Source organism: Crocuta crocuta, unplaced genomic scaffold (assembly GCF_008692635.1).
Source record: "Crocuta crocuta isolate KB4526 unplaced genomic scaffold, BGI_CrCroc_1.0 scaffold128, whole genome shotgun sequence".
Taxonomy (NCBI): domain Eukaryota; kingdom Metazoa; phylum Chordata; class Mammalia; order Carnivora; family Hyaenidae; genus Crocuta; species Crocuta crocuta.
This window is the reverse complement of record NW_027532232.1, coordinates 105,276-124,060: the sequence shown is the minus strand read 5'-3', so window position 1 is coordinate 124,060 and position 18,785 is coordinate 105,276. Positions and strand designations below refer to the sequence as shown.

Sequence of the window (18,785 nt, the reverse complement as noted above, 5' to 3'; positions counted from 1 at the left end):
GGCACTTTAAAGTCATATGTAGATGCCTGGCCTTCATTCCTGATCCAGTTGAGTCAGAATCTGAGCTAGGGCCCAGGCATGTTGTATTTTTAAAAAGTTAAAGGTTCATATTGCTCAGAGCCAGACTAAGAACCAAAATCTTGGCTCGAGACTAATGGGTCTCGGGCCCAGTCTGGCCTGCCGTGGTGTTGTGTCCTGTACAGCCTCGTACTGCACGGCGTTAGTCCTGTCGTTGCTTACTCCTTTCTGTTGGTCAACGTTCAAATTTGGGGGGTTGCATACGTGCACAAAAAAATCTATCTGCCCTCGAAAATTAGAAGATTGGGGAACATTGGGGCCACATGGTGAATTGGCTGAGGAGGAATAGTAGCTGCACATTTATTTTTTATTTTACTTTATTTTTAAAACTTCAAAAAATGTTTACTATTTACTCATTCATTTATTTATTAATATAATTTATTGCCAAATTGGTTAGCATACAGTGTGTAAAGTGTGCTCTTGGTTTTTGGGGTAGATTCCTATGGTTCATCACTTATATACAACACCCAGTACTCATCCCAACGAGTGCCCTCCTCAATGTGGATGCACATTTAGAACAGAGTATGTTTGCACTTTTCAATTTGTCACAGTATTCACCAACTCCTCGCATCTTCTTGACTCTGAGGCTTCATGCCAGTGTGATGGCCCTGACATAATTTTTATAACGGAAATGGAGAGATGATGAAAATGGATTTCTCCATCTCCAAATTAATTTTATCTCGAATTGAACTCAGAGATTTATTTTAATTATAAAATTGCCTTTTATTATTAAATCATGGTTGTATGAACATAGCACCAGAAAAAGCAACATATTGCAAAATTAGGAATGCACTGTTTAAAGAAATTAAAATTCGTGTCAATGCAAAGGCTTGTACAAGAATGTTCATAGCAGCTTTACTAATAATAGCCAGAAACAGGAAACAAGATTTTTTGACAGACACCTGGATGGCTCAGTTGGTTGAGTCTCCGACTCTTGATTTCGGGTCAGTTTATGATCCCAAGGTCTGGGATTGAGCCCTGCATTGGGCCCCACGCTAACAGTGAAGCCTGCTTAAGATTTTCTCTCTCTCTCCCTCTCTGCCCCTCTCCCTCTCTGCCCCCTCCCCTGCTTGCATGCACTCTCTTAAAAAAAAAAAAGATTCCTTGACAAGTTCTGCATATCTGTTGAGAGCCATTAACTTTTGTTACTTCTGCTAATAGAGAGTAGTATTTATTTCCAGCTTTCATTAATTCCAATGCACCAAACTCATCTTTTTGTGCATTTTGTTCCAACTTCTATCAGTTTTTGACAAATAATATCTCCCTAAATTTCTTGCATACAGTTGTTTTCTACTGTTGTACCATCTTCTGTTGGCATTTATTCACGTTTTCTCTGATCTTAATAGGCAAGAGAAGTCGGGGCTGGTGAGCAGGTGCCATATTAATAGGGATGTGGGGCCAATTCAGTTTTTATTCTGGGATCCTTTCTCATTCTGGGAGCTAGAATGGAGTCTCCTTTGGAGGAGACTGTGGAGGAGGTCCATGGGGGAACCGAAGACCAAAGGTTTCATATTCTCAGCTATTGAGTTCAAAAGCTTTGGTGCAGGTGTTGGATAGATCAGATTTGGAAGACCGTGATGGGGGGATCCATTTCCGCCACTTCTCTCTCAGGTACCACCATGCAGACTGGAAGATGCTTTCCGAGTTGGGGAGGAATGAGAAGTGCAGGGAAGAGAAGGAGGTGAGCATCTCCATGAAAGGGACGCCGCATCCTGCCCACCGCTCATGGCTGTGGTGGGGGAGGGCAGCGGCAAAGGCAAAGTGGGGCTGCAGGACTGCTCCAGAGTCTCCCCAGGCACACTTGAGAGCCACTAAGCCTCGTGTTCACACAAAGGGTTTAGAACTTTGCTGGTGGTCTTATCCAGGAGGCTTTGCAAGCTTGGGTTCAGATGAAGACAGAGGGATGGCTATGGGAGAGGCTCCCCACTTCCCACCTCCCTCCGTTTGTTTGATGCCCACAGAACATAGGTGTCACCTCCCAGAAGACCGGAAGGAGAAATCCTGAGAAAATCTTCTAATCATAGTGTTTATTTATTTAAAAAAAGTTTTTAATGTTTTATTTATTTCTGAGAGAGAGACCGCATGAGCAGGCGAGGGTCAGAGAGAGAGGGAGACACAGAATCTGAAACAGGCTCCAGGCTCTGAGCTGTCAGCACAGAGCCCGACGCGGGGCTCGAACCTATGAACCGTGAGATCATGACCTGAGCTGAAGTTGGACGCTCAACCGACTGAGCCACCCATAATCATAGTGTTTAAACCTGTGTAACTGAGAAACCACTGAAGTAAACTTCATTGATAAACCTGTGTCAACTCACTGAGCAGGATAAATGTGACCAAGATTCTTTCCTTCAATTGTAGTGCCCAACTCCATGCTGCTGACTCTCCCTTTCCTATTCCACGGTGACATCTTGGGCAGATTTCATCTTTTCTAGTCTTTCTTGGTATTAATATTCGATCCAGTTTAGTTTCATGCTTAGTTTAAACCTTACCATCTCCCTTCCTCCCACCCTCCAGCACAGTTTGAGCTGAGACCACATCTGCTTGGATTGGAGGGGGACCGGGTGGGTCTGGGACACCTGTCTCTCCCTCTTCTTCCAGTGTGCTGCTGTGGGAGAGGGGGTGGGTGATGGTCTCTGTATTTTACTGGCTGCTATGGAAAATTCATCCCCTTGTGCTTGCTGCTGCCGCCCTGACATCATCTGGCCATCCAGGCCTCCAGGGACCAGGCATCATGTACCGGCTGTCTCGTGAGGAGCACATGTGAGGTCTGCTTGCTCCGCTCTGTCCTTCTCAACCTTGTCTATATACCAGACTTGCCTGAGTTAGCACTGCGGGGCTGTACAAAACATCCATACCCATGTCCCATCCTCAACGATTCTGAGTCACTGTTCTGGAGAAAAGCTAAGCATTGGCACTTCCAAAACCTCCCATTGCAGCTCCAGTGGGAGCAAGGGAGGGTTGAGAACCACTGGAGGCAAGGGGTACTTCCCGGCATGGTTTATGGTGTGGGCCTCCTTATGGAAGAGGCTGAATGACTTCTTGGACAAGACTTAGGACGTGTTCTTCCGTCGGGTAGAGGGAGACCAGATCCAGAGGTTGAATTACAGAAAAAAGTTACGTATTTTGCAAAACTGAGTCTTGCCTTGTGAAGGTCACTTCTACTGTATAGTATTAGAAAAAGCAAATACTTGTCACATCTCTGTGAAAAGGAGGAAGTAGGACATAGATGTAGAGTCGTATGTTCCACTTTGTAAACTGAAGGCCACTCCTGTGTGCTTATGTGACAAAGGATGTAATTTAAGACAACCACCTAGGTGCTGTGATGAAACAAACCACTGTAAGAAAAAAGACCAGGGATGTGGAAAAGATGTGTGATCAGATCCTAATGAGCTGCAAAGAGAAACGAAGGGCCAGCAAGGTTTGTTTTGATTTTTAACACAATCAGCAGTTGTATGTTTAAGTGAAAAATCTGCCTGAGACATCAAATTCTTCACAGAGAGCAAGTTGTAAAGGAGTGTCTATTGAATGGCATAGAAATTGTATACCCTGAGAAGATATAAACGTGCAAATAGAAGTGTAACCACAAATACTGTTGCTCTATGTACTAGAAATATGACAAGGAAATTAAGACAAAAATTGTGTGAAAAAGTTTTAAACATTGTGACATTTGCTTCTGCAGCTGATGAGGGGACATATTTAGTAATACTTAGATGTTAATAATTAGCTCTATTTATTCACCGTGGGTTTGAGAATTTTTATATGACTGAAAATATTTTAGACAGTGTGCCCATGACAGGCACAACACTGGGAAGCAATTAAGAAATTCATTTCTGTAAGAGAGGAAACTTTCAAACAATTTCATAAAGATGATATTCCTGGGATGGATGGTGCTAATATTGGATTTGCAGTAACACTTTAGTTCTGTGTGGCAAGCTATACAAGGGCACAGGCTTTACCTCTACTCATTTGCATTACTCAGTAGGTATTGGTTTCTGCTAGAAGTTAAAAATGGAACCCATCGCAGACCCAGAGCTCACCACCCTGGGGTTTGGGCCACAGAGCATTGCAGGCACCGATGAATGAATTGGACCTATAACACAGCGGTCTGCTCACTGCCTGTAGGTTGGGAGGCTCAGTCACCACTGAAGCTAAGGAGATGTGTTGAACAGTTGAAATGAACTCATTTCTCATCACAGAGGAAAGAAATCTTTGCTTTTGCTCAGCAGCAAAGATTGTCATCACAGAATTGGCCTTTAGGGTTGGCGGACACTTTGAATGCCCTACAAAGGCATCCATTAGAGTTCTAAAACATTATGGAGACAGTGACCGGGCAGAGTGTTATTTGGTCCTCTTTTCTGTGCTAGAATTAGTTCTAGAACTGTAACTGGTGGTCAGAACCCCATGGTGGAAATTCTGTGATGCTGAAAGCTGACTTTGCAAAGTGGCTTGTTGATTTCAGTGCCATGAAGATAATCTCCCCCTGCTCAGTGCTCCTTTATCTCTTCCTACATACTTGCAGTGCGAAAGGCGGTCCACTGTGTGACACAGGACTGGGCATCTAGCACAGTGACACCAGAGCCCCAAACTCCTGCAAATGTCTGAACAGTTGGGCAAAGATTGTTAAATCTATTTGAAAATGCCTACGTTTGTGAACAGCTCTTCTCAATTACTGAACTAAAACTAAGCATCACTCCTAGTCAAGGCTGAATTCTGCGCTCACATGGAACTTGCTACAAAAATNCTAGAAATAAATAAAACATAAAAAAAAAAAAAATTAAAAAAAAAAATTAAACAATGATGTGCTAAAGAAAAAGTCGCAGATTTCTGGTTCCACAACAAAAGTTAACAAATTGTGAAAGAAAATGTTGAAAGTAAAATATTTCTATTTTATGTTTTTCCTCCCAATTTTGAATTTAAGTTACCATTGTCAATATCATATGTCTGCATTATGTGGTATGGTTGTAATCCTAGGTCAGAAAAATAAAGTTTGATTATGCTCCTAGCACTGGTTTGTTTTTCTTACCTCTTCTGTGTTCACCTATAGACCTTTATGACCTGGAGTTTTCAGTGACCTCTTGGCAGTTATGTGATAGTTCTAGAGCTTAGCTGACAGTATTCACTCACTGTAAGGTGGAGCCTGGGAATCCCTCCTGGAAAATCTGGCAATTACTTAATTTGTCCACTAGTGGGCGGGCATGCTCTTTCTTTCTAAATAGCTTCTGGAAAACCTTTGAAACCTTTTTATATTTTAGGCATTTGGCTAAGAGTTTTACCTACCCACTTTTAGGGAGAGCTCTGAATCTTTATGCTCATGGTCAGAGTTATGGTCATGGTCAGACAGCTTTCATGAGGAAACTCATATTGTCTCCTAATAAAGCATCTTTTTTGTTAATATTTATTTTTAAGAATAAATTGCAAATAAAAACTAGGTCCCTTAAAAAGGTTAACTTGAGTTGACTACAGAACCTGTTTCTAAATACTTCAGAATATCAGAATACTAGTACAGCAGGTAATCTGAGAGCTGGTGTTGAGGATGAGAACTTAGGCAGGCAAGAGAATTGCCTGGGGCCACTCACCTGTTGAGGTCACTCTTTACTAGTGGGTAGTTACTTGCCTTATTAGGCTCTTCTTATCCAATCCAGGAAATGTTTATGAAAGCTCACTTCAACACAATGCTCAACAACTTTTTTATTCTATTCTATTCTGTTCTGTTCTGTTCTATTCTATTCTATTCTATTCTATTCTATTCTATTCTATTCTATTCTATTCTACTGCCCTAAATTAAATGAGTTCCTGCACTTAGATGGTATAGATACACACAATGACCATTGTTTCTAAAGGAAACTGGAAGCTCATTTATTCATTCAACAAATACATAAGTGCCTACCATATCCTAGGCAGTGGAGATAGATAGTAAACAGACAAGTTCCTGTCTTCATGAATCTTATAGTTTAGTTTAGGGGGATGGAGGAGACAGAAGGGAGTGAGAGAGTCTGAGAATTTGGGAAGAGCAGATATTAGCAAGTGAATAGACGATACAATTTTAGATGATAGCTGCCATAAAAAAGTAAAGAGTTGATTTCAACAAGGATGCCAAAACTATTTAATTGGGGGAGAATAGTCTTTTAAAAAACTAGGGGCGCCTGGGTGGCTTAGTCGGTTAAGCGTCCGACTTTCGACTTTCGCTTAGGTCATGATCTTGCGGTTCGTGGGTTCGGGCCCCGTGTCGGGCTCTGTGCTGACTGCCAGCTCAGAGCCTGGAGCCTGTTTCAGTCTGTGACTCCCTCTCTCTCTGACCTTCGCCTGCTCACACTGTCTCTCTCTCTCTCTCTCTCCTAGGAAAAAAAAAACATTAAAAAAATAAAAAACTAATAATATCTACAACTGAATTACTCCATGCAAAAGAATGAAGCTAGACTTCTACCTCACACCATATACAAAAATTAACTCAAAATGGATCTAAGCATGATATGTAAGAACTGAAACTATTAAATTCCTAGAAGGAAACAGGTGTAGAGGTACCTGAGTGACTCAGTCGGTTAAACTTCCAACTTTGGCTCACAGTTCATGGGTTCGAGCCCCCACTGGGTTCTGGGCTGACAGCTCAGAGCCTGGAGACTGCTTTGGATTCTGTGTCTCCCTCTCTCTGCCCCTCCCTAACTTGTACTCTGTCTCTCAAAAAGGAATAAATGTTTAAAAAATTAAAAAAAGAAAACAGAGATATAAATCTTTATGCCCTTGGATTATGCACTGGTTCCCTAGATATAACACTTAAAGTATAAGCAATGAAAAAAATAAGAGAAATTAGATGTTATCAAAATTAAAAAACGTTTATGCTTCAATGGTTACCGTCATGAAAGCAAAAAGACAGCTCACATAACCAGAAGAAAATATTTGCAAATTCTGTATCTGATAAGAGTTTAGTATCCAGAATATATAAAGAACTCTTGCAACTCAACAATAAAAAGACAACCCAATTTAAAAAGTGGGCAAAGGATTTGAATAGATATTTTTCCAAATAAGATATACAAATGGCCAATAAGCTCATGGAAAAAAAGCACTCAGCACCATTAGTTATTAGAGAAATGCAAATCAAACTACAATGAGATACCACATTATTCCCACTAGGATGGCAAAAATAAAGACAATTATAAGTGTTGACAAGGATGTGTAGAAATTTGAACCTTTATACATTTGAATGTAAAATGTTGTAGCCGCTGTGGAAAACAGTTTAGCAGTTCCTTAAAAAGCTAAACAGAAGTACCATATGATCCAGCAATTCTACAACTAGGTAGGACACAACAACTGAAAACGTATGTCCATGCAAAAACTTGAACATGGATGTTCAGAGCAGCATTATTCATGATAGCCAAAAAAGGAAACACCCAAATATTTGATAAATGGATTAAAATATTGTATATCCTTTCAGCAGAATATTATACAGCCATGAAAAGGAACGAAGTACTGATAATATATGACAAAAGGGATAAACCTCGAAAATATTTAGGCTAAGTGAAAGAAGCCAGACACGAAAGGCCACATAGTGTGTGATTCCACTTATATTAAATGTACAGGACAGGCCAAATCATACAGATAGAAAATAAATAGATTTGTGGTTGATAGGAACTAGGGAGGGGAGAAATTGGGAATAACCATGAAAGACATTTCTTTTTGGGGTGATGAAAGTGTTCTAGAATCAGATAGTGGTGATTGTTGCATAAATCTTGTAAATATGCTAAAACCCACTGAATTATATACTTAAAGGGTGGATTTTTTATGGCATAGGATTATATTACAATAAAAAAAGTATGATGATTAGACAGAGAAAGTGGGCAAAGGGCAGTGGTAGATTATTAAACGCTGTGATGAGGGAGACTTTCAACAGGAAGGCAGCATTTGAGCAGAGTATTTGAAGTAATGAATGGTTTTGTGTATTTGGGTGCTCTCTCTTTTCTTTTTGAGAAGCCTGGCTAGAGGCTTGTCAATTTTGTGTATTTTTTTAAAAAAAACAACTCTTGGTTTCATTGATCTGTTCAACTGTTTTTTTGGTTACTATATTGTTTATTTCTGCCCTGATTTTTATTATTTCTCTTCTCCTACTGGGTCGGGGTGCTCCTGTTGCTCTCTCTCTAGTTCCTTTAGGTGCGCTGTTAGATTTTGTACTTGAGCTTTTTCTAATTTCTTGAAATATGCTTGGAGTGCAATGTATTTTCCTCTTAGGACTGAATTAATGAATGAGTGGATGAAGCCCACAAACCCCACTATACTCTCTCTTCTTTTGTTTGTATATGTCCTTTCTCTGATATTTACATTATTAGAGCTTGTCTCCACTCCAGTGCCTTAAATTTGTGTGAAAGACACATTCAGAAAATGAAAGTCATTATTTGATGAAAATGCTTGCCTACAAGGCTTCCCTGCAGAATTAACAGGGAAACCTCTAAGTCCTATCAGTGCCTTGAACGTCTTATGAAAGGTGTGTAACAGGACATTAAATGAAGGTTTTAAAGTGTTGGCTAAGCCCTCTAGGTGGGATAAAGTTGGTGATAAGTGACCAAATAATCTAGGGACAGAATCCTTAATTCATCTTCTGCCTCCAATTTATGTAAGAGGGGATCCTTCAAAGGGAATTTGTATAAAGGGAGATCGTGCAGCTTTCCTGCCCGTCTCCCTAGAATGCTGTCCTCCCCTTCCCCTAACAAAGACAAGGGAGGTTGGGAGACGTCAGGGCATTACTGGTAGAATCAAGACCCTTGGCAGAAAGGGAAACCAGCATCTCACTCATCATCTGCCCTTGCTGCTGTCAGAGCAGACAGCAAGAACGTCCTTCAAAGAGGTTCACTTGGACTTCCTGGAGCTGAACTTCTAAACCTCAGTGCTATTGACATTTTGGGTGGATAAATATTTGCCATGAAATGTAGAAACGTTCAACGGCATCTCTGGCCTCCACCCACTAGAGGCTAGTAGCATCTCCCCACCTCCCACAACTGTGACAACAAAAATATATCTCCAGACATGGCTAAATGTCCCCCGGGCAGGGGCAAAATTACCCCTGGTTGAGAACCATTGCCCAGGTTTAGAGGGCAGTAGCAATCTAGAGATTAATGCTTAACTCTTGCTTGATGAAATGAGAAAGGAAGAGGCTGTCTACTGTTGCCACTCATGGCGCAGCACAGGGAACAGGTGGGCGGTGTAGGGGCTGCCTGACTGCCAGTGTTTGGTAGAGCAAAGAAGGGTAATGCTTTCCCTTCAAGCACACACTGTAGAAGTGAGTCAGGCTCAAGCTGTTCTGAAAGGACCTTCTTGAAGGTGAGGGGGTGCTGTCTATTGGACACGTGAGAGACTACAAGAGGCCAACAAGTTCATTGCTTGCTTTAGATTAGGGTTTTTAACTTTGACACCACTGACATTTGGAACTTGGTACTTCTTTGTCGTAGGAGCCTGTCCTATGCATTGTGGGATAGTTGGCGTCTCGGGCCTCCATCTGCTAGATGCTATTGGCATTCCCCCCAGTCGTGATGATTCAAAATATCTCTAAACATTATCAAATCTCTCCTGGGGGGGGAGTGGATATAAAAAATTGACCCTGGTTGATAAGTACTGCTTTTGGGAAAGGTACATGCCAAGAATCCCTCTGTGGAGGTCCTGGAACCACACAGAGTCTCACAAGTCAGTTATTTCCTATTTCTACTGTAATAGATTACCAGAAAGTTAGTGGTTTATATCAACACATTTCTGATCTCACAGTTCTGGAGGTTAGAAGTCCAACCTGGGTCCTACTGGGTTAACATGAAGGTGTTGGCAAGTCTGTGTTCCCTCTGGGAGCTTTGATGGAAAATTCCTTTCCTCGGCAGCTTTTCAGTACTGCCCTCCCTCCTGGTGCCCCACTCCTGGCCAGCAATGGCCGCACACTGACCTCCATCTGCTTCCATCATCAAATCTTCTCTGACTCTGACCATCCTGCCTCCCTCTGATAAAAGACCCTTGTGATTACATTGGGCCCATCTGGACAGCCCAGGTTCCTCTTCCCATCTGGAGGTTCTAAACTTCATCACATCTGCCAAGCCCCTTTGAGCGTGGAAGGTACCATGTTCACAGGTTTCACGGATTAGGAGGTGGACATCATTGGGGAGGGCATTCTGTGTACCACAGTCAGCATGTGGGCTCCTGCTAGCCAGAGGACGCTGAGTAGCCAGATGCATCAGCACTTGTTAAGTAATACCTCGTGGTTTCTGCTTCCTTCTCCCTCTGCCTGCTCCCAAGAACTGGAATCAGCTGAGCAAGTGGGAAAAGAGGGTGAGAAAAAGAGATCTCGCCCTCCCCTCCCCGTCACTGGAACCCAGTGCGGAGGTGTGCTCAGATCTAGCTGGAGAGAGACCTTGAAATTATTTGGGAGATAATGGTTTTGATTACCATAGTACTGAATTTTTTTTTAAGTTTATTTATTTGAGGGGGGTGGGGCAGAGAGAGGAGAGAGAGAGAAGAGAGAGAGGAGAGAGAGAGAATCTCAGGCAAGCTCTGCACTGTCAGCACAGAGCCCAATGCAGGGATCCAACCCACAAACCAGTGAGATCCTGTCCTGAGTTGAAATCAAGTCAGACACTCAAATGACTGAGCCATGCAGGTGCCCCTGAACTTTTTTTTTAATGGAAAATTTTGCTATTTGATTCCCCACTTGTCCAGAAAGCCACAGGCTCTACCAGGAAGGTTACTCATGGCTAGCAAGGAGACTGTTAAACAGTAAACCTGAAGGCACTGATGGGGAGAGAAAGTCACTGCTCTTGGTCCCTCATAGAACCCAGGACATTGAATAAACCCATTGCAAGAGGGCTTTGGTGGAGAGAGGACTTCCGAATTCTACTGCATCACCTCACAACTGGGAAGACCCTCTTCTCAGAGAGGGAGAGGTGGCAGTGTTGAGTGTGTCTGCTTCCAGCTACAGAGGGATGTGGGGGCATTGGGAACCCCATGATTCTCCCAGGAATGCTGGATAGTCTTGCCTTGCCTAGAAATTTGGGGAGAGAGGTAGAGGAAGGAGAGAAAAGAATGGGGAAAAGGTAGACAGACCTGGGGTGATAACTACCAACATTCACGTGGGGAAGAGCAGGCAGGCAGTGTTTCAAATCTGTGCTGGCAGGAGGAGCGGGGGCATATGGCCCCCACACGGAGAGGGATGCAGCTTCGGCTTCGTGGCTCTGAGTCAGACTTGAAAACACTTCCCAACGTGTCAGCGTATGGCCTGCCTGAACCCTAAAACTATAACTGGAAAACTTTCATGGGTTTCTTGGGGACACCAATTAGGTAATCCAAACCCACGTTTCTTCCGTCATGGCTGGTTGAGCCTGCTTCCTTCCCTCCTGGCACATGGAAACACAGCAGAGCCGGCCACACTCACAAAGATTAAAAATGGCGGGTGGCAATCAGCAGGCTAAAACCAAAATTACTTCTAGTTTTATATTGTACATGGTATATTTATATATAATTTTAATGACCATTTAAAGAATATCAAAATGACAAATATACTCTATCAACATTTTTTCCACAAAGAGAGATATCGTGATTTGGGGAGGGGGGAAGATTATGGAGCACTGGAAATGGATGTGTGTTTTGTGCAGGAAGAGAGTCATTGATGTGTCTGAGTGGAGTGGACTAGTCAAGGTACAAGGAGGCAGATTATGACGGTACTTTGTGCTTTCCACGCCAGTACAGGATGCAGGGGAGCGACAGAAGAGGACCCCAATCCTGAACGGAGTGGAGGGTCCAGACAGAAGACTCTAGATTGAACTGGGGAGAGGCGGGGGCAAGGAGGGGCCCTAAATGGACCTCACCTTTCTCTACATTCTAAGTAGGAATGAGCGTTTAAGATACTACTGCAGGTGCACGCCACATATTAGAAGTGGGATGTGGTTTCTGTGCTCACCTCTGTGGCTGCACGTGGCCTTCATGCCCAAAGTCTTATCCATGATCATCTGGCAACAAAACGACCTGGGATTTTATCTTTTTCCTTAGGTTGGTGGGCAGAAGTATCCAACTGAAACTGGGTTCTGTCTCTCTCTGTGTATTTGTAATGATCTCCCTGGGGACAGGTGCTTTTTACTTTTACGTTGCATGCAGCAAAGTCTCATTTTCTAAATTAAGGAGCTTGTGCCTGGCCACATGTTAGGCTCTCTGTAAGTCATTTGTTGAAGGAAGGAGACAGGGAAGGGAAGTGGAAAGGTAGGACGAAGGCAAATCGGAAGGAAGGGAGGGAGGAAGAAGGAAAAACGGGCAGGAGAGAAAGAAGGAAGGAGGGAGGGACGGAGGAGGAAGTGTGTGCTTGTATGTTCTGTTGTCTGGATGTGCTTCCAGAAGTGGCACAGGAAGCACGGAGACGGTTAGCTCTGGGAGGGGATCTCCAACCCTTTGGGCTGTGACAGAAAAAGCAAGGAGGCTACTTCCATGCCAGATCTGTACGGTGTGTGGTGGGAGGGATTGAGCTGTTATTCTGGGAGCGAGTCTGAGAAATACTGCCAGACCTGTTAGCTCCTGTACCCTAGGAATGTGGATCTTCCCCAAGAGCTGCCAGATCACCTGCCTCTGGGGGCACAAATACAGTAAAACTCAAGGCGCCTGTGCTTTCTTCGTTAACTGCCCTGCCTTAAGGTCACTTTCTTTCACTTTATTTTATTTATTTTAGACAGGGTGGGAAGGGGCAGAGAGAGAGAGAGAGAGAGATTCTCACCAGCTGCCATGCTCAGCTCGGAGCCTGATGCGGGGCTCCATCTCACAACGGTGTGAAATTGTGACCTGAGCTGAAATCAAGAGTCAGACACTTAACTGACTGGGATACCCAGGCGCCCCTCTTTTTTTTTTTTCAGGCCATTTTCTTTATCCTCACCCTGGAAGCTTGCTGTCCTCCATCTGTGTGCTGGGCATTATTAGCCTTGTGCTGTATACTGGGTTTTATTTGAGGGGGTGGATATCTGTATTGTGTGATCCCCAAAGACATTGCTTTGCTCTCATTCCACAGATGCCTTTGGTTCTGTACTGGGATTTTCAAATGTGGCTGTTCTAAGGTGGCTGGACTTGGACAGGTGTAAAGAGGCATCGCAAATATTACATGTGAAGAATCTAGGTGTAGAGTGGGCATTGATCAATATTTGTAGATTTTGAAAACATTCAAATGCTTCTTCTTTACTATTTACCTTTTTTTGTCCTTTATGCTGTCTTTATTTGTTCTTCAACCAAGACCCCAAGTCTTTGGTCTCCATGATCAAGAGAGACATTTTCCAACTTGACAGGCGTAAGCCACCACGTTTCTGAGGAGGGTTTGCATAATCCTGGAGACCCCTAGAGAATGCAGAGCCACCCTCTCTGTGTGACTGGCAGTCAGATAGAGAGTCCAAGTTGGAGCGCTGGGAAACTTATAGGAAGACAGGAACCTTTCTCCCCCCTTTCCTTCTTCTTCACATATTGAAAATGTTTTTAGTTCAGCAGAAAATGGGAAATCGACGAGATCCTGGAGGCGGGACAGGAATGCTCCACGAATCTGGCAATACATTCCCTGTGTTGCCCACCCCCTTATGCTCAGGTGGGGCTGTATGGTCAGCTCTGGCTGGTGGGCTGGGAGTAGGAGGAGATGTGTGACACCCTCGCCACCACAGACAACTCCACGTCCTCCCTTCTCCTGCTGAGGTGCTCCTGGGTCCTTGTTTCAGATGGTGGCGCAGTAGCTCTAAGCAGCCTGGATCCCCGGCGTGCTGTGTGGAGAACAGCTTCCCTCAGAACGCTTGGGCCTGCATGGGGTTTTGAACAAGCAAGGAATAAACATGTGTTTTCTTAAGCCATTGAAATTTTTTTTTTTAATTTTTAGAGAAAATGAATTTAAGTGGATAGCTTCAATAGTATAATTTTTAGTTTAAAAACATTTACCAGCACTTTGTAATTTATAGAGCATATTTTCATAGATATTATTTCCTTGAAAGCTCACCATGCTCCTAAGGTAATTTCCCTTTCTTTTGACTCTTATTTTGACTTAATTTCAGACTTCTAGAAAAGTTGCAAGAAGAACACAAAGGATTCCCACACATCCTTCCCACCAGATTGCCCAAATATTGCCATTGCACTGCACTCCTTGATTCTTTTCTCTCTCTCTCAGTATATAATATATACACACATATTACTTTCTTTCCAAACTGTTGGAGAGGAAGCTGCAGATAGGATGCCCCTTCATCCCTAAACATTTCAGTGTGTCTCCTAAAAACAAAGACACTAGTGTCCTGTGGTGTTCTGTCACATAGCTTTGCTTATTCCAGACCGAAACGGACAACTTTTGTGGTGCTGCTAAGCATGGAAGGTTTGATATACAAGAAGTAGAAGCAGCAGAACAGGCCACACAGCCCTTTCGAGGAAACCGGCTGAGAATTTGGAAGAGTAGAATCTTAAAGGAAACAGGTTTTTGATTCTTCAATCGATGTTTTATATGATATGACATTTAGGGAGCCAGAAACAGGTTGATGGGAAGGGAATTACAGCCTTCAGTCATGTGGAGAGAAAGGCTTTCAGGAAAATCTGTTTCTTAAGCAAGATAAACCTGGACTCTTGTTTCTATTTTGCGCCCACCGTAGGCATGACTATCGCACTCTATCGCCATGTTTTCAGTAAAATCACTTCTGCTTCACTCCAGGCCTAAAAGTGTATCCAGGCCACTGGCAAGGATGACATTGAGAACAGTGTAGTTAATAAAAGTGTAGGGGCATCTCTTTGGGCTAGTGGTTGAAAACAACACTCGCTGAGCTACAGAAAGGAATGCTCTCCAAGACATCCAGAGTCCGCAGAGGGTCAGATACCTGGGAACGCACCGCCCAGCCTCCCGTCTTGGCAGGGACACCGACTCATCAGTCCCAGTTTCCAGAGCTGTGTCCTTTTCACTCCTCCTTCCAAATCCACCTCCACTCAGGCTTTCAATCTGTGCCTGGTTCTGGTTTGAATGAGCCACTGATGTATTTGTAGCCATCGGGATCTGGAGCGCAGATGCAAATGGCAGTTGTCTCTGGTAAGTGTTGGGGTAATCGGATCCTTTTCTGGTTTGCATTCCCAAGTCCTGCAGGTTCTCAGGAAATCACATCTTCCAGGCAGTCTGGTGGGGATTATTTTTAATCTCAGCTATAAATGCCAGTCCATAATGGTTCTTAAAACTGAAGGAACTTTCATTTACAAGGCAGAGGACAGTTAGAGACAGAGTCATTAGTTTAGCAAAAATCTGGGACCATAAAAGGGGCTATGGAGAAGGGACTCTGGGGATAGAGAGGGCTTGGGGTTCAGGAGTGAGATGGGGAGACAGGTACAAATTTGGAAGACATTAGCTTTTTGGGGACTTAAACCATGAGAATGGAGGGGATTTTTCGGGGAGAGCATGCAAGAAGAGAGAGACAAGAGCATGTTGGGTCTACCTGGCATGTTAAGCACACTGCTCTTCTCTCAAAGTCGGTCTCATTAGAATTCATCCCTGTTTCTGACATAAACGGTGACTTCTAAGGGCCTATCTCATCTATTGCCACCACTTCTCAATCTCTTGTCTCTTGCTGGCGCTGGGCCCTGCCTGGAGATAATTTTATTCCAAATTCCAGTCCAGTATTAGAATTGGTTCATGTGCAGATGTATGCTCTGTGAGGATATTTCAAAATCCCAGGTGAGCTCCCACATAAAGTAGGAATGAATTTTAAAATTTGCAAATCGAGTGTGTGAAGAGGAACTTCCATTTTAAAGGTAATTAGTTTAATATCTGCATAGCCCTCCCTTCCCGCAATGCACCTGGTGGGTGAAAACACAGTCTGGGTAAACGCACTCAATTTCATGTTACACTCAGCCCACTCGAGATTTTCCTCTCCTTCTTTGAGCCTGGCACTACTTAAAGGTGGAAGGGTGGTGGTTTGAGCTGGTCTTCAAGCCAAGTGTCCAGTCACCAGCTGTGTCTTCCCCATCTGCAGAGCCACTGTCCCCAACCCCCTTTCCTCTCCCTGTGACACCTACGTTCAGTATGGCACCTTCACTTCTCGCTCAGCCTGCCCCTTTCTCTTGCTCACTCTCCTGGCTCCATCTTTGCATTCAGCTATGTTTGTTGTACAGAATCCCACTACTTGACGGGCAGAATAGCTATCTCCATGGTGATACAGGCACAAGTCTTCCCAGAGAATCAGCCGCCATGTCGTTTTATCTACTTGGCAGGCAAGTTAGAGTTGGCTGGGATGGACTAAATCCTGCTTTTATCTTTTCTGTGTTTGTTCTTATGCTCTTATGAGAAAATTTCCAAGATGATGGTGAGGACATGCACACAGCTGTTTGGATTGCATGCAGAGAGGTCCCATATAGATGTTTTCCTTTATTTCAGTATCCTGACCACTCAGTTTATTGATGAAAATCTCTCATTTTTAGCCCAGTAATCAGCTTTCACTGATTTAAACTTTCTGGAAATTTTCTATGAAATCAGTAAGAAAGGAGAATTGCTGCCATTGTTTAATCATTTTGAGGGCCTTGATAAACTTTACAAGAGGTCTGTCATGTAACAAAATTAACAGGTCTGTTAATAGGTAGGAAAAACACTAGCATAAAAGAAAAATAAGATAAGCCTGTTATCAATAGAGTTAATGTTCTAGTTCAGAAACTTCCTTAGAAATTTCTTGTAGAGGAGGGCCTGGGTGGCATAGTTGGTTAAGCATCCAACTCTTGGTTTTGGCTCAGGTCACCATCTGACGGTTCACAGCTTTGAGCCCCGTATCGGGCTCTGAGCTGGTGGCATAGAGCCTGCTTGGGATTCTATTTCTCCTTCTCTCTGTCCCTCCCTGACATTAAAAATTTTTTTAATTTATTTTTTAATTAAATTTTTTTTATTTTTTAACATTTATTTATTATTGAGAAACAGAGAGAGACAGAGTGTGACCATGGGAGAGGCAGAGAGAGAGGGAGACATAGATTCCAAAGTAGGCTCCAGGCTCTGAGCTGTCAGCACAGAGCCTGATGCAGGGCTCAAACCCACAAGCAGTGAGATTATAACCTGAGCCGAAGTCAGATGCTCACCTGACTGAGCCACCCAGGTGCCCCTCAAAATTTTTTTAAAAGAGAGAGGAGAAGGATGGCCAAGGGCAGACTAGAGATTTCATCCCATCTCTTGGATGTGGACCATCAATGGAAGCATGTTGTGGATGAAGTGGCACAGAGGATGCTCTGGCAATGTGGTGGCTGCTCAGCTTGCCTGAAAGCCTTGAGGTCCCCTGATGTATGTTTCTTAGCTCTGGCTAGTAGGAGTGAGGCAGGATGCAAAACCAAGTAATTGTTGTAATTCTGTCTGCCATGTAGCTGCTTCAATGATCCCTTCCAACCCTTTCTCCATCACTGCACACAGAACCGTTGACAACATACATATCAACAATTCTTTGGTAGAGAAATTGAATGCATTTCCAAGAAGTAGGGCTTCCAGTGTGATTGTTTGCACAGAGATTAAATTCTTTCTTATTACAACATTTTAGATTTCTAGGCTAATGTCTGATTTTTTACCCACATACCTAAAAAAAAAAAAAGTCATCAGAAGCCAGTCCTGATGAACTGGATGGCCCACTTACAAAACAGAGGTCCCAATCAGCTTTTCCATTCAGAAGAACGTCCTGCTGGGGAATAATTCTTACTTATGCAAAACAGCCTTTCATTTTCCTTCATGAATTTGTAATCAAGAATTATCAGAAATAGGAGCAAAATTCACAGCCTAAAAGAGAAAGACCAAGATAAATATTCAGAATAAATGACCCCTGGAGAAATAAAGATCAAAGAAGAATACTTAAAAAAATTGAACTTGTATCTTCAGAGAAGGCAGAGAAGATACTGAATTTATAAATTAAGAAAAAGATGCTATTAAAAAGAAATAAGAAACCAGAAAAAACTTTTAGATTAAAAATATTTAAAATTATATTCAGTTAACATATGATTTCTGTAAAATTAAGATGAAGTCAAGACAATATCTCTGAGTACTCAGCATAAATCAACGATGAAAAGAGGAACGGAAAAGATAAGAGACACAGATGTTTAACCCAGGAGGCCTAAAGTCTGACCAAAAGGAATTTTAGGGATCAAATTGAGAAAAAATGAAGAGGAAGAAATTATTTTTTTAAAATAGAAGAAACTTTATGAGTGCTGATGAAGGACATTTTTTGGTTTTTTTGAGAGAGAACAATTAGGGGAGGGAGAAGCCCAAGCAAGCTCCATGCCTAGTGCAGAGCCCTATGCAAGGCTCAATCCCATGACCCTGGGATCATGACTTCAGCTGAAATCAAGAGTCGGATGTTCAACTGACTGAGCCAATAAGGTGCCCCAAAGACATGGTCTTTGATTGGTAAGCCCTGAATTGGTCTTATACAATTTTCACCAAATGGACTAGTTGCCTAAGCCGTGATCATTCTTCCCTCTTCCTCATTATAAGTACCCAGATTTTGTTTAGAGTGGATTAGGATGGAAGTGTGCACAATTACAAATTAAAAACAATTCTTTCTGTAACTTTCCTCGTGGAGGTGTCATGTGACCCCGTTCTGCCTAGAATGTAGAGGTGATATTCTTGATCTCAGCTCAGATCATGATCTCAGGGTCATGGGATTGAGCCCTGCATAAGGCTCTGTGCTGGGCATGGAGCCGGATTCTCTCTCTCCCTCTCCCTCTCTTCCTCCCCACCTAGTTCTCTCTCTCTC

General features: G+C 43.0%; 1 protein-coding gene across 1 annotated transcript in view; it reads left to right on the top strand.

The window, feature by feature from the left end:
* LOC144242995 (olfactory receptor 6V1-like) overlaps positions 1 to 18,785 on the top strand; it is a 309,970-nt gene that overhangs the window by 213,971 nt on the left and 77,214 nt on the right. The window lies entirely within an intron of this gene.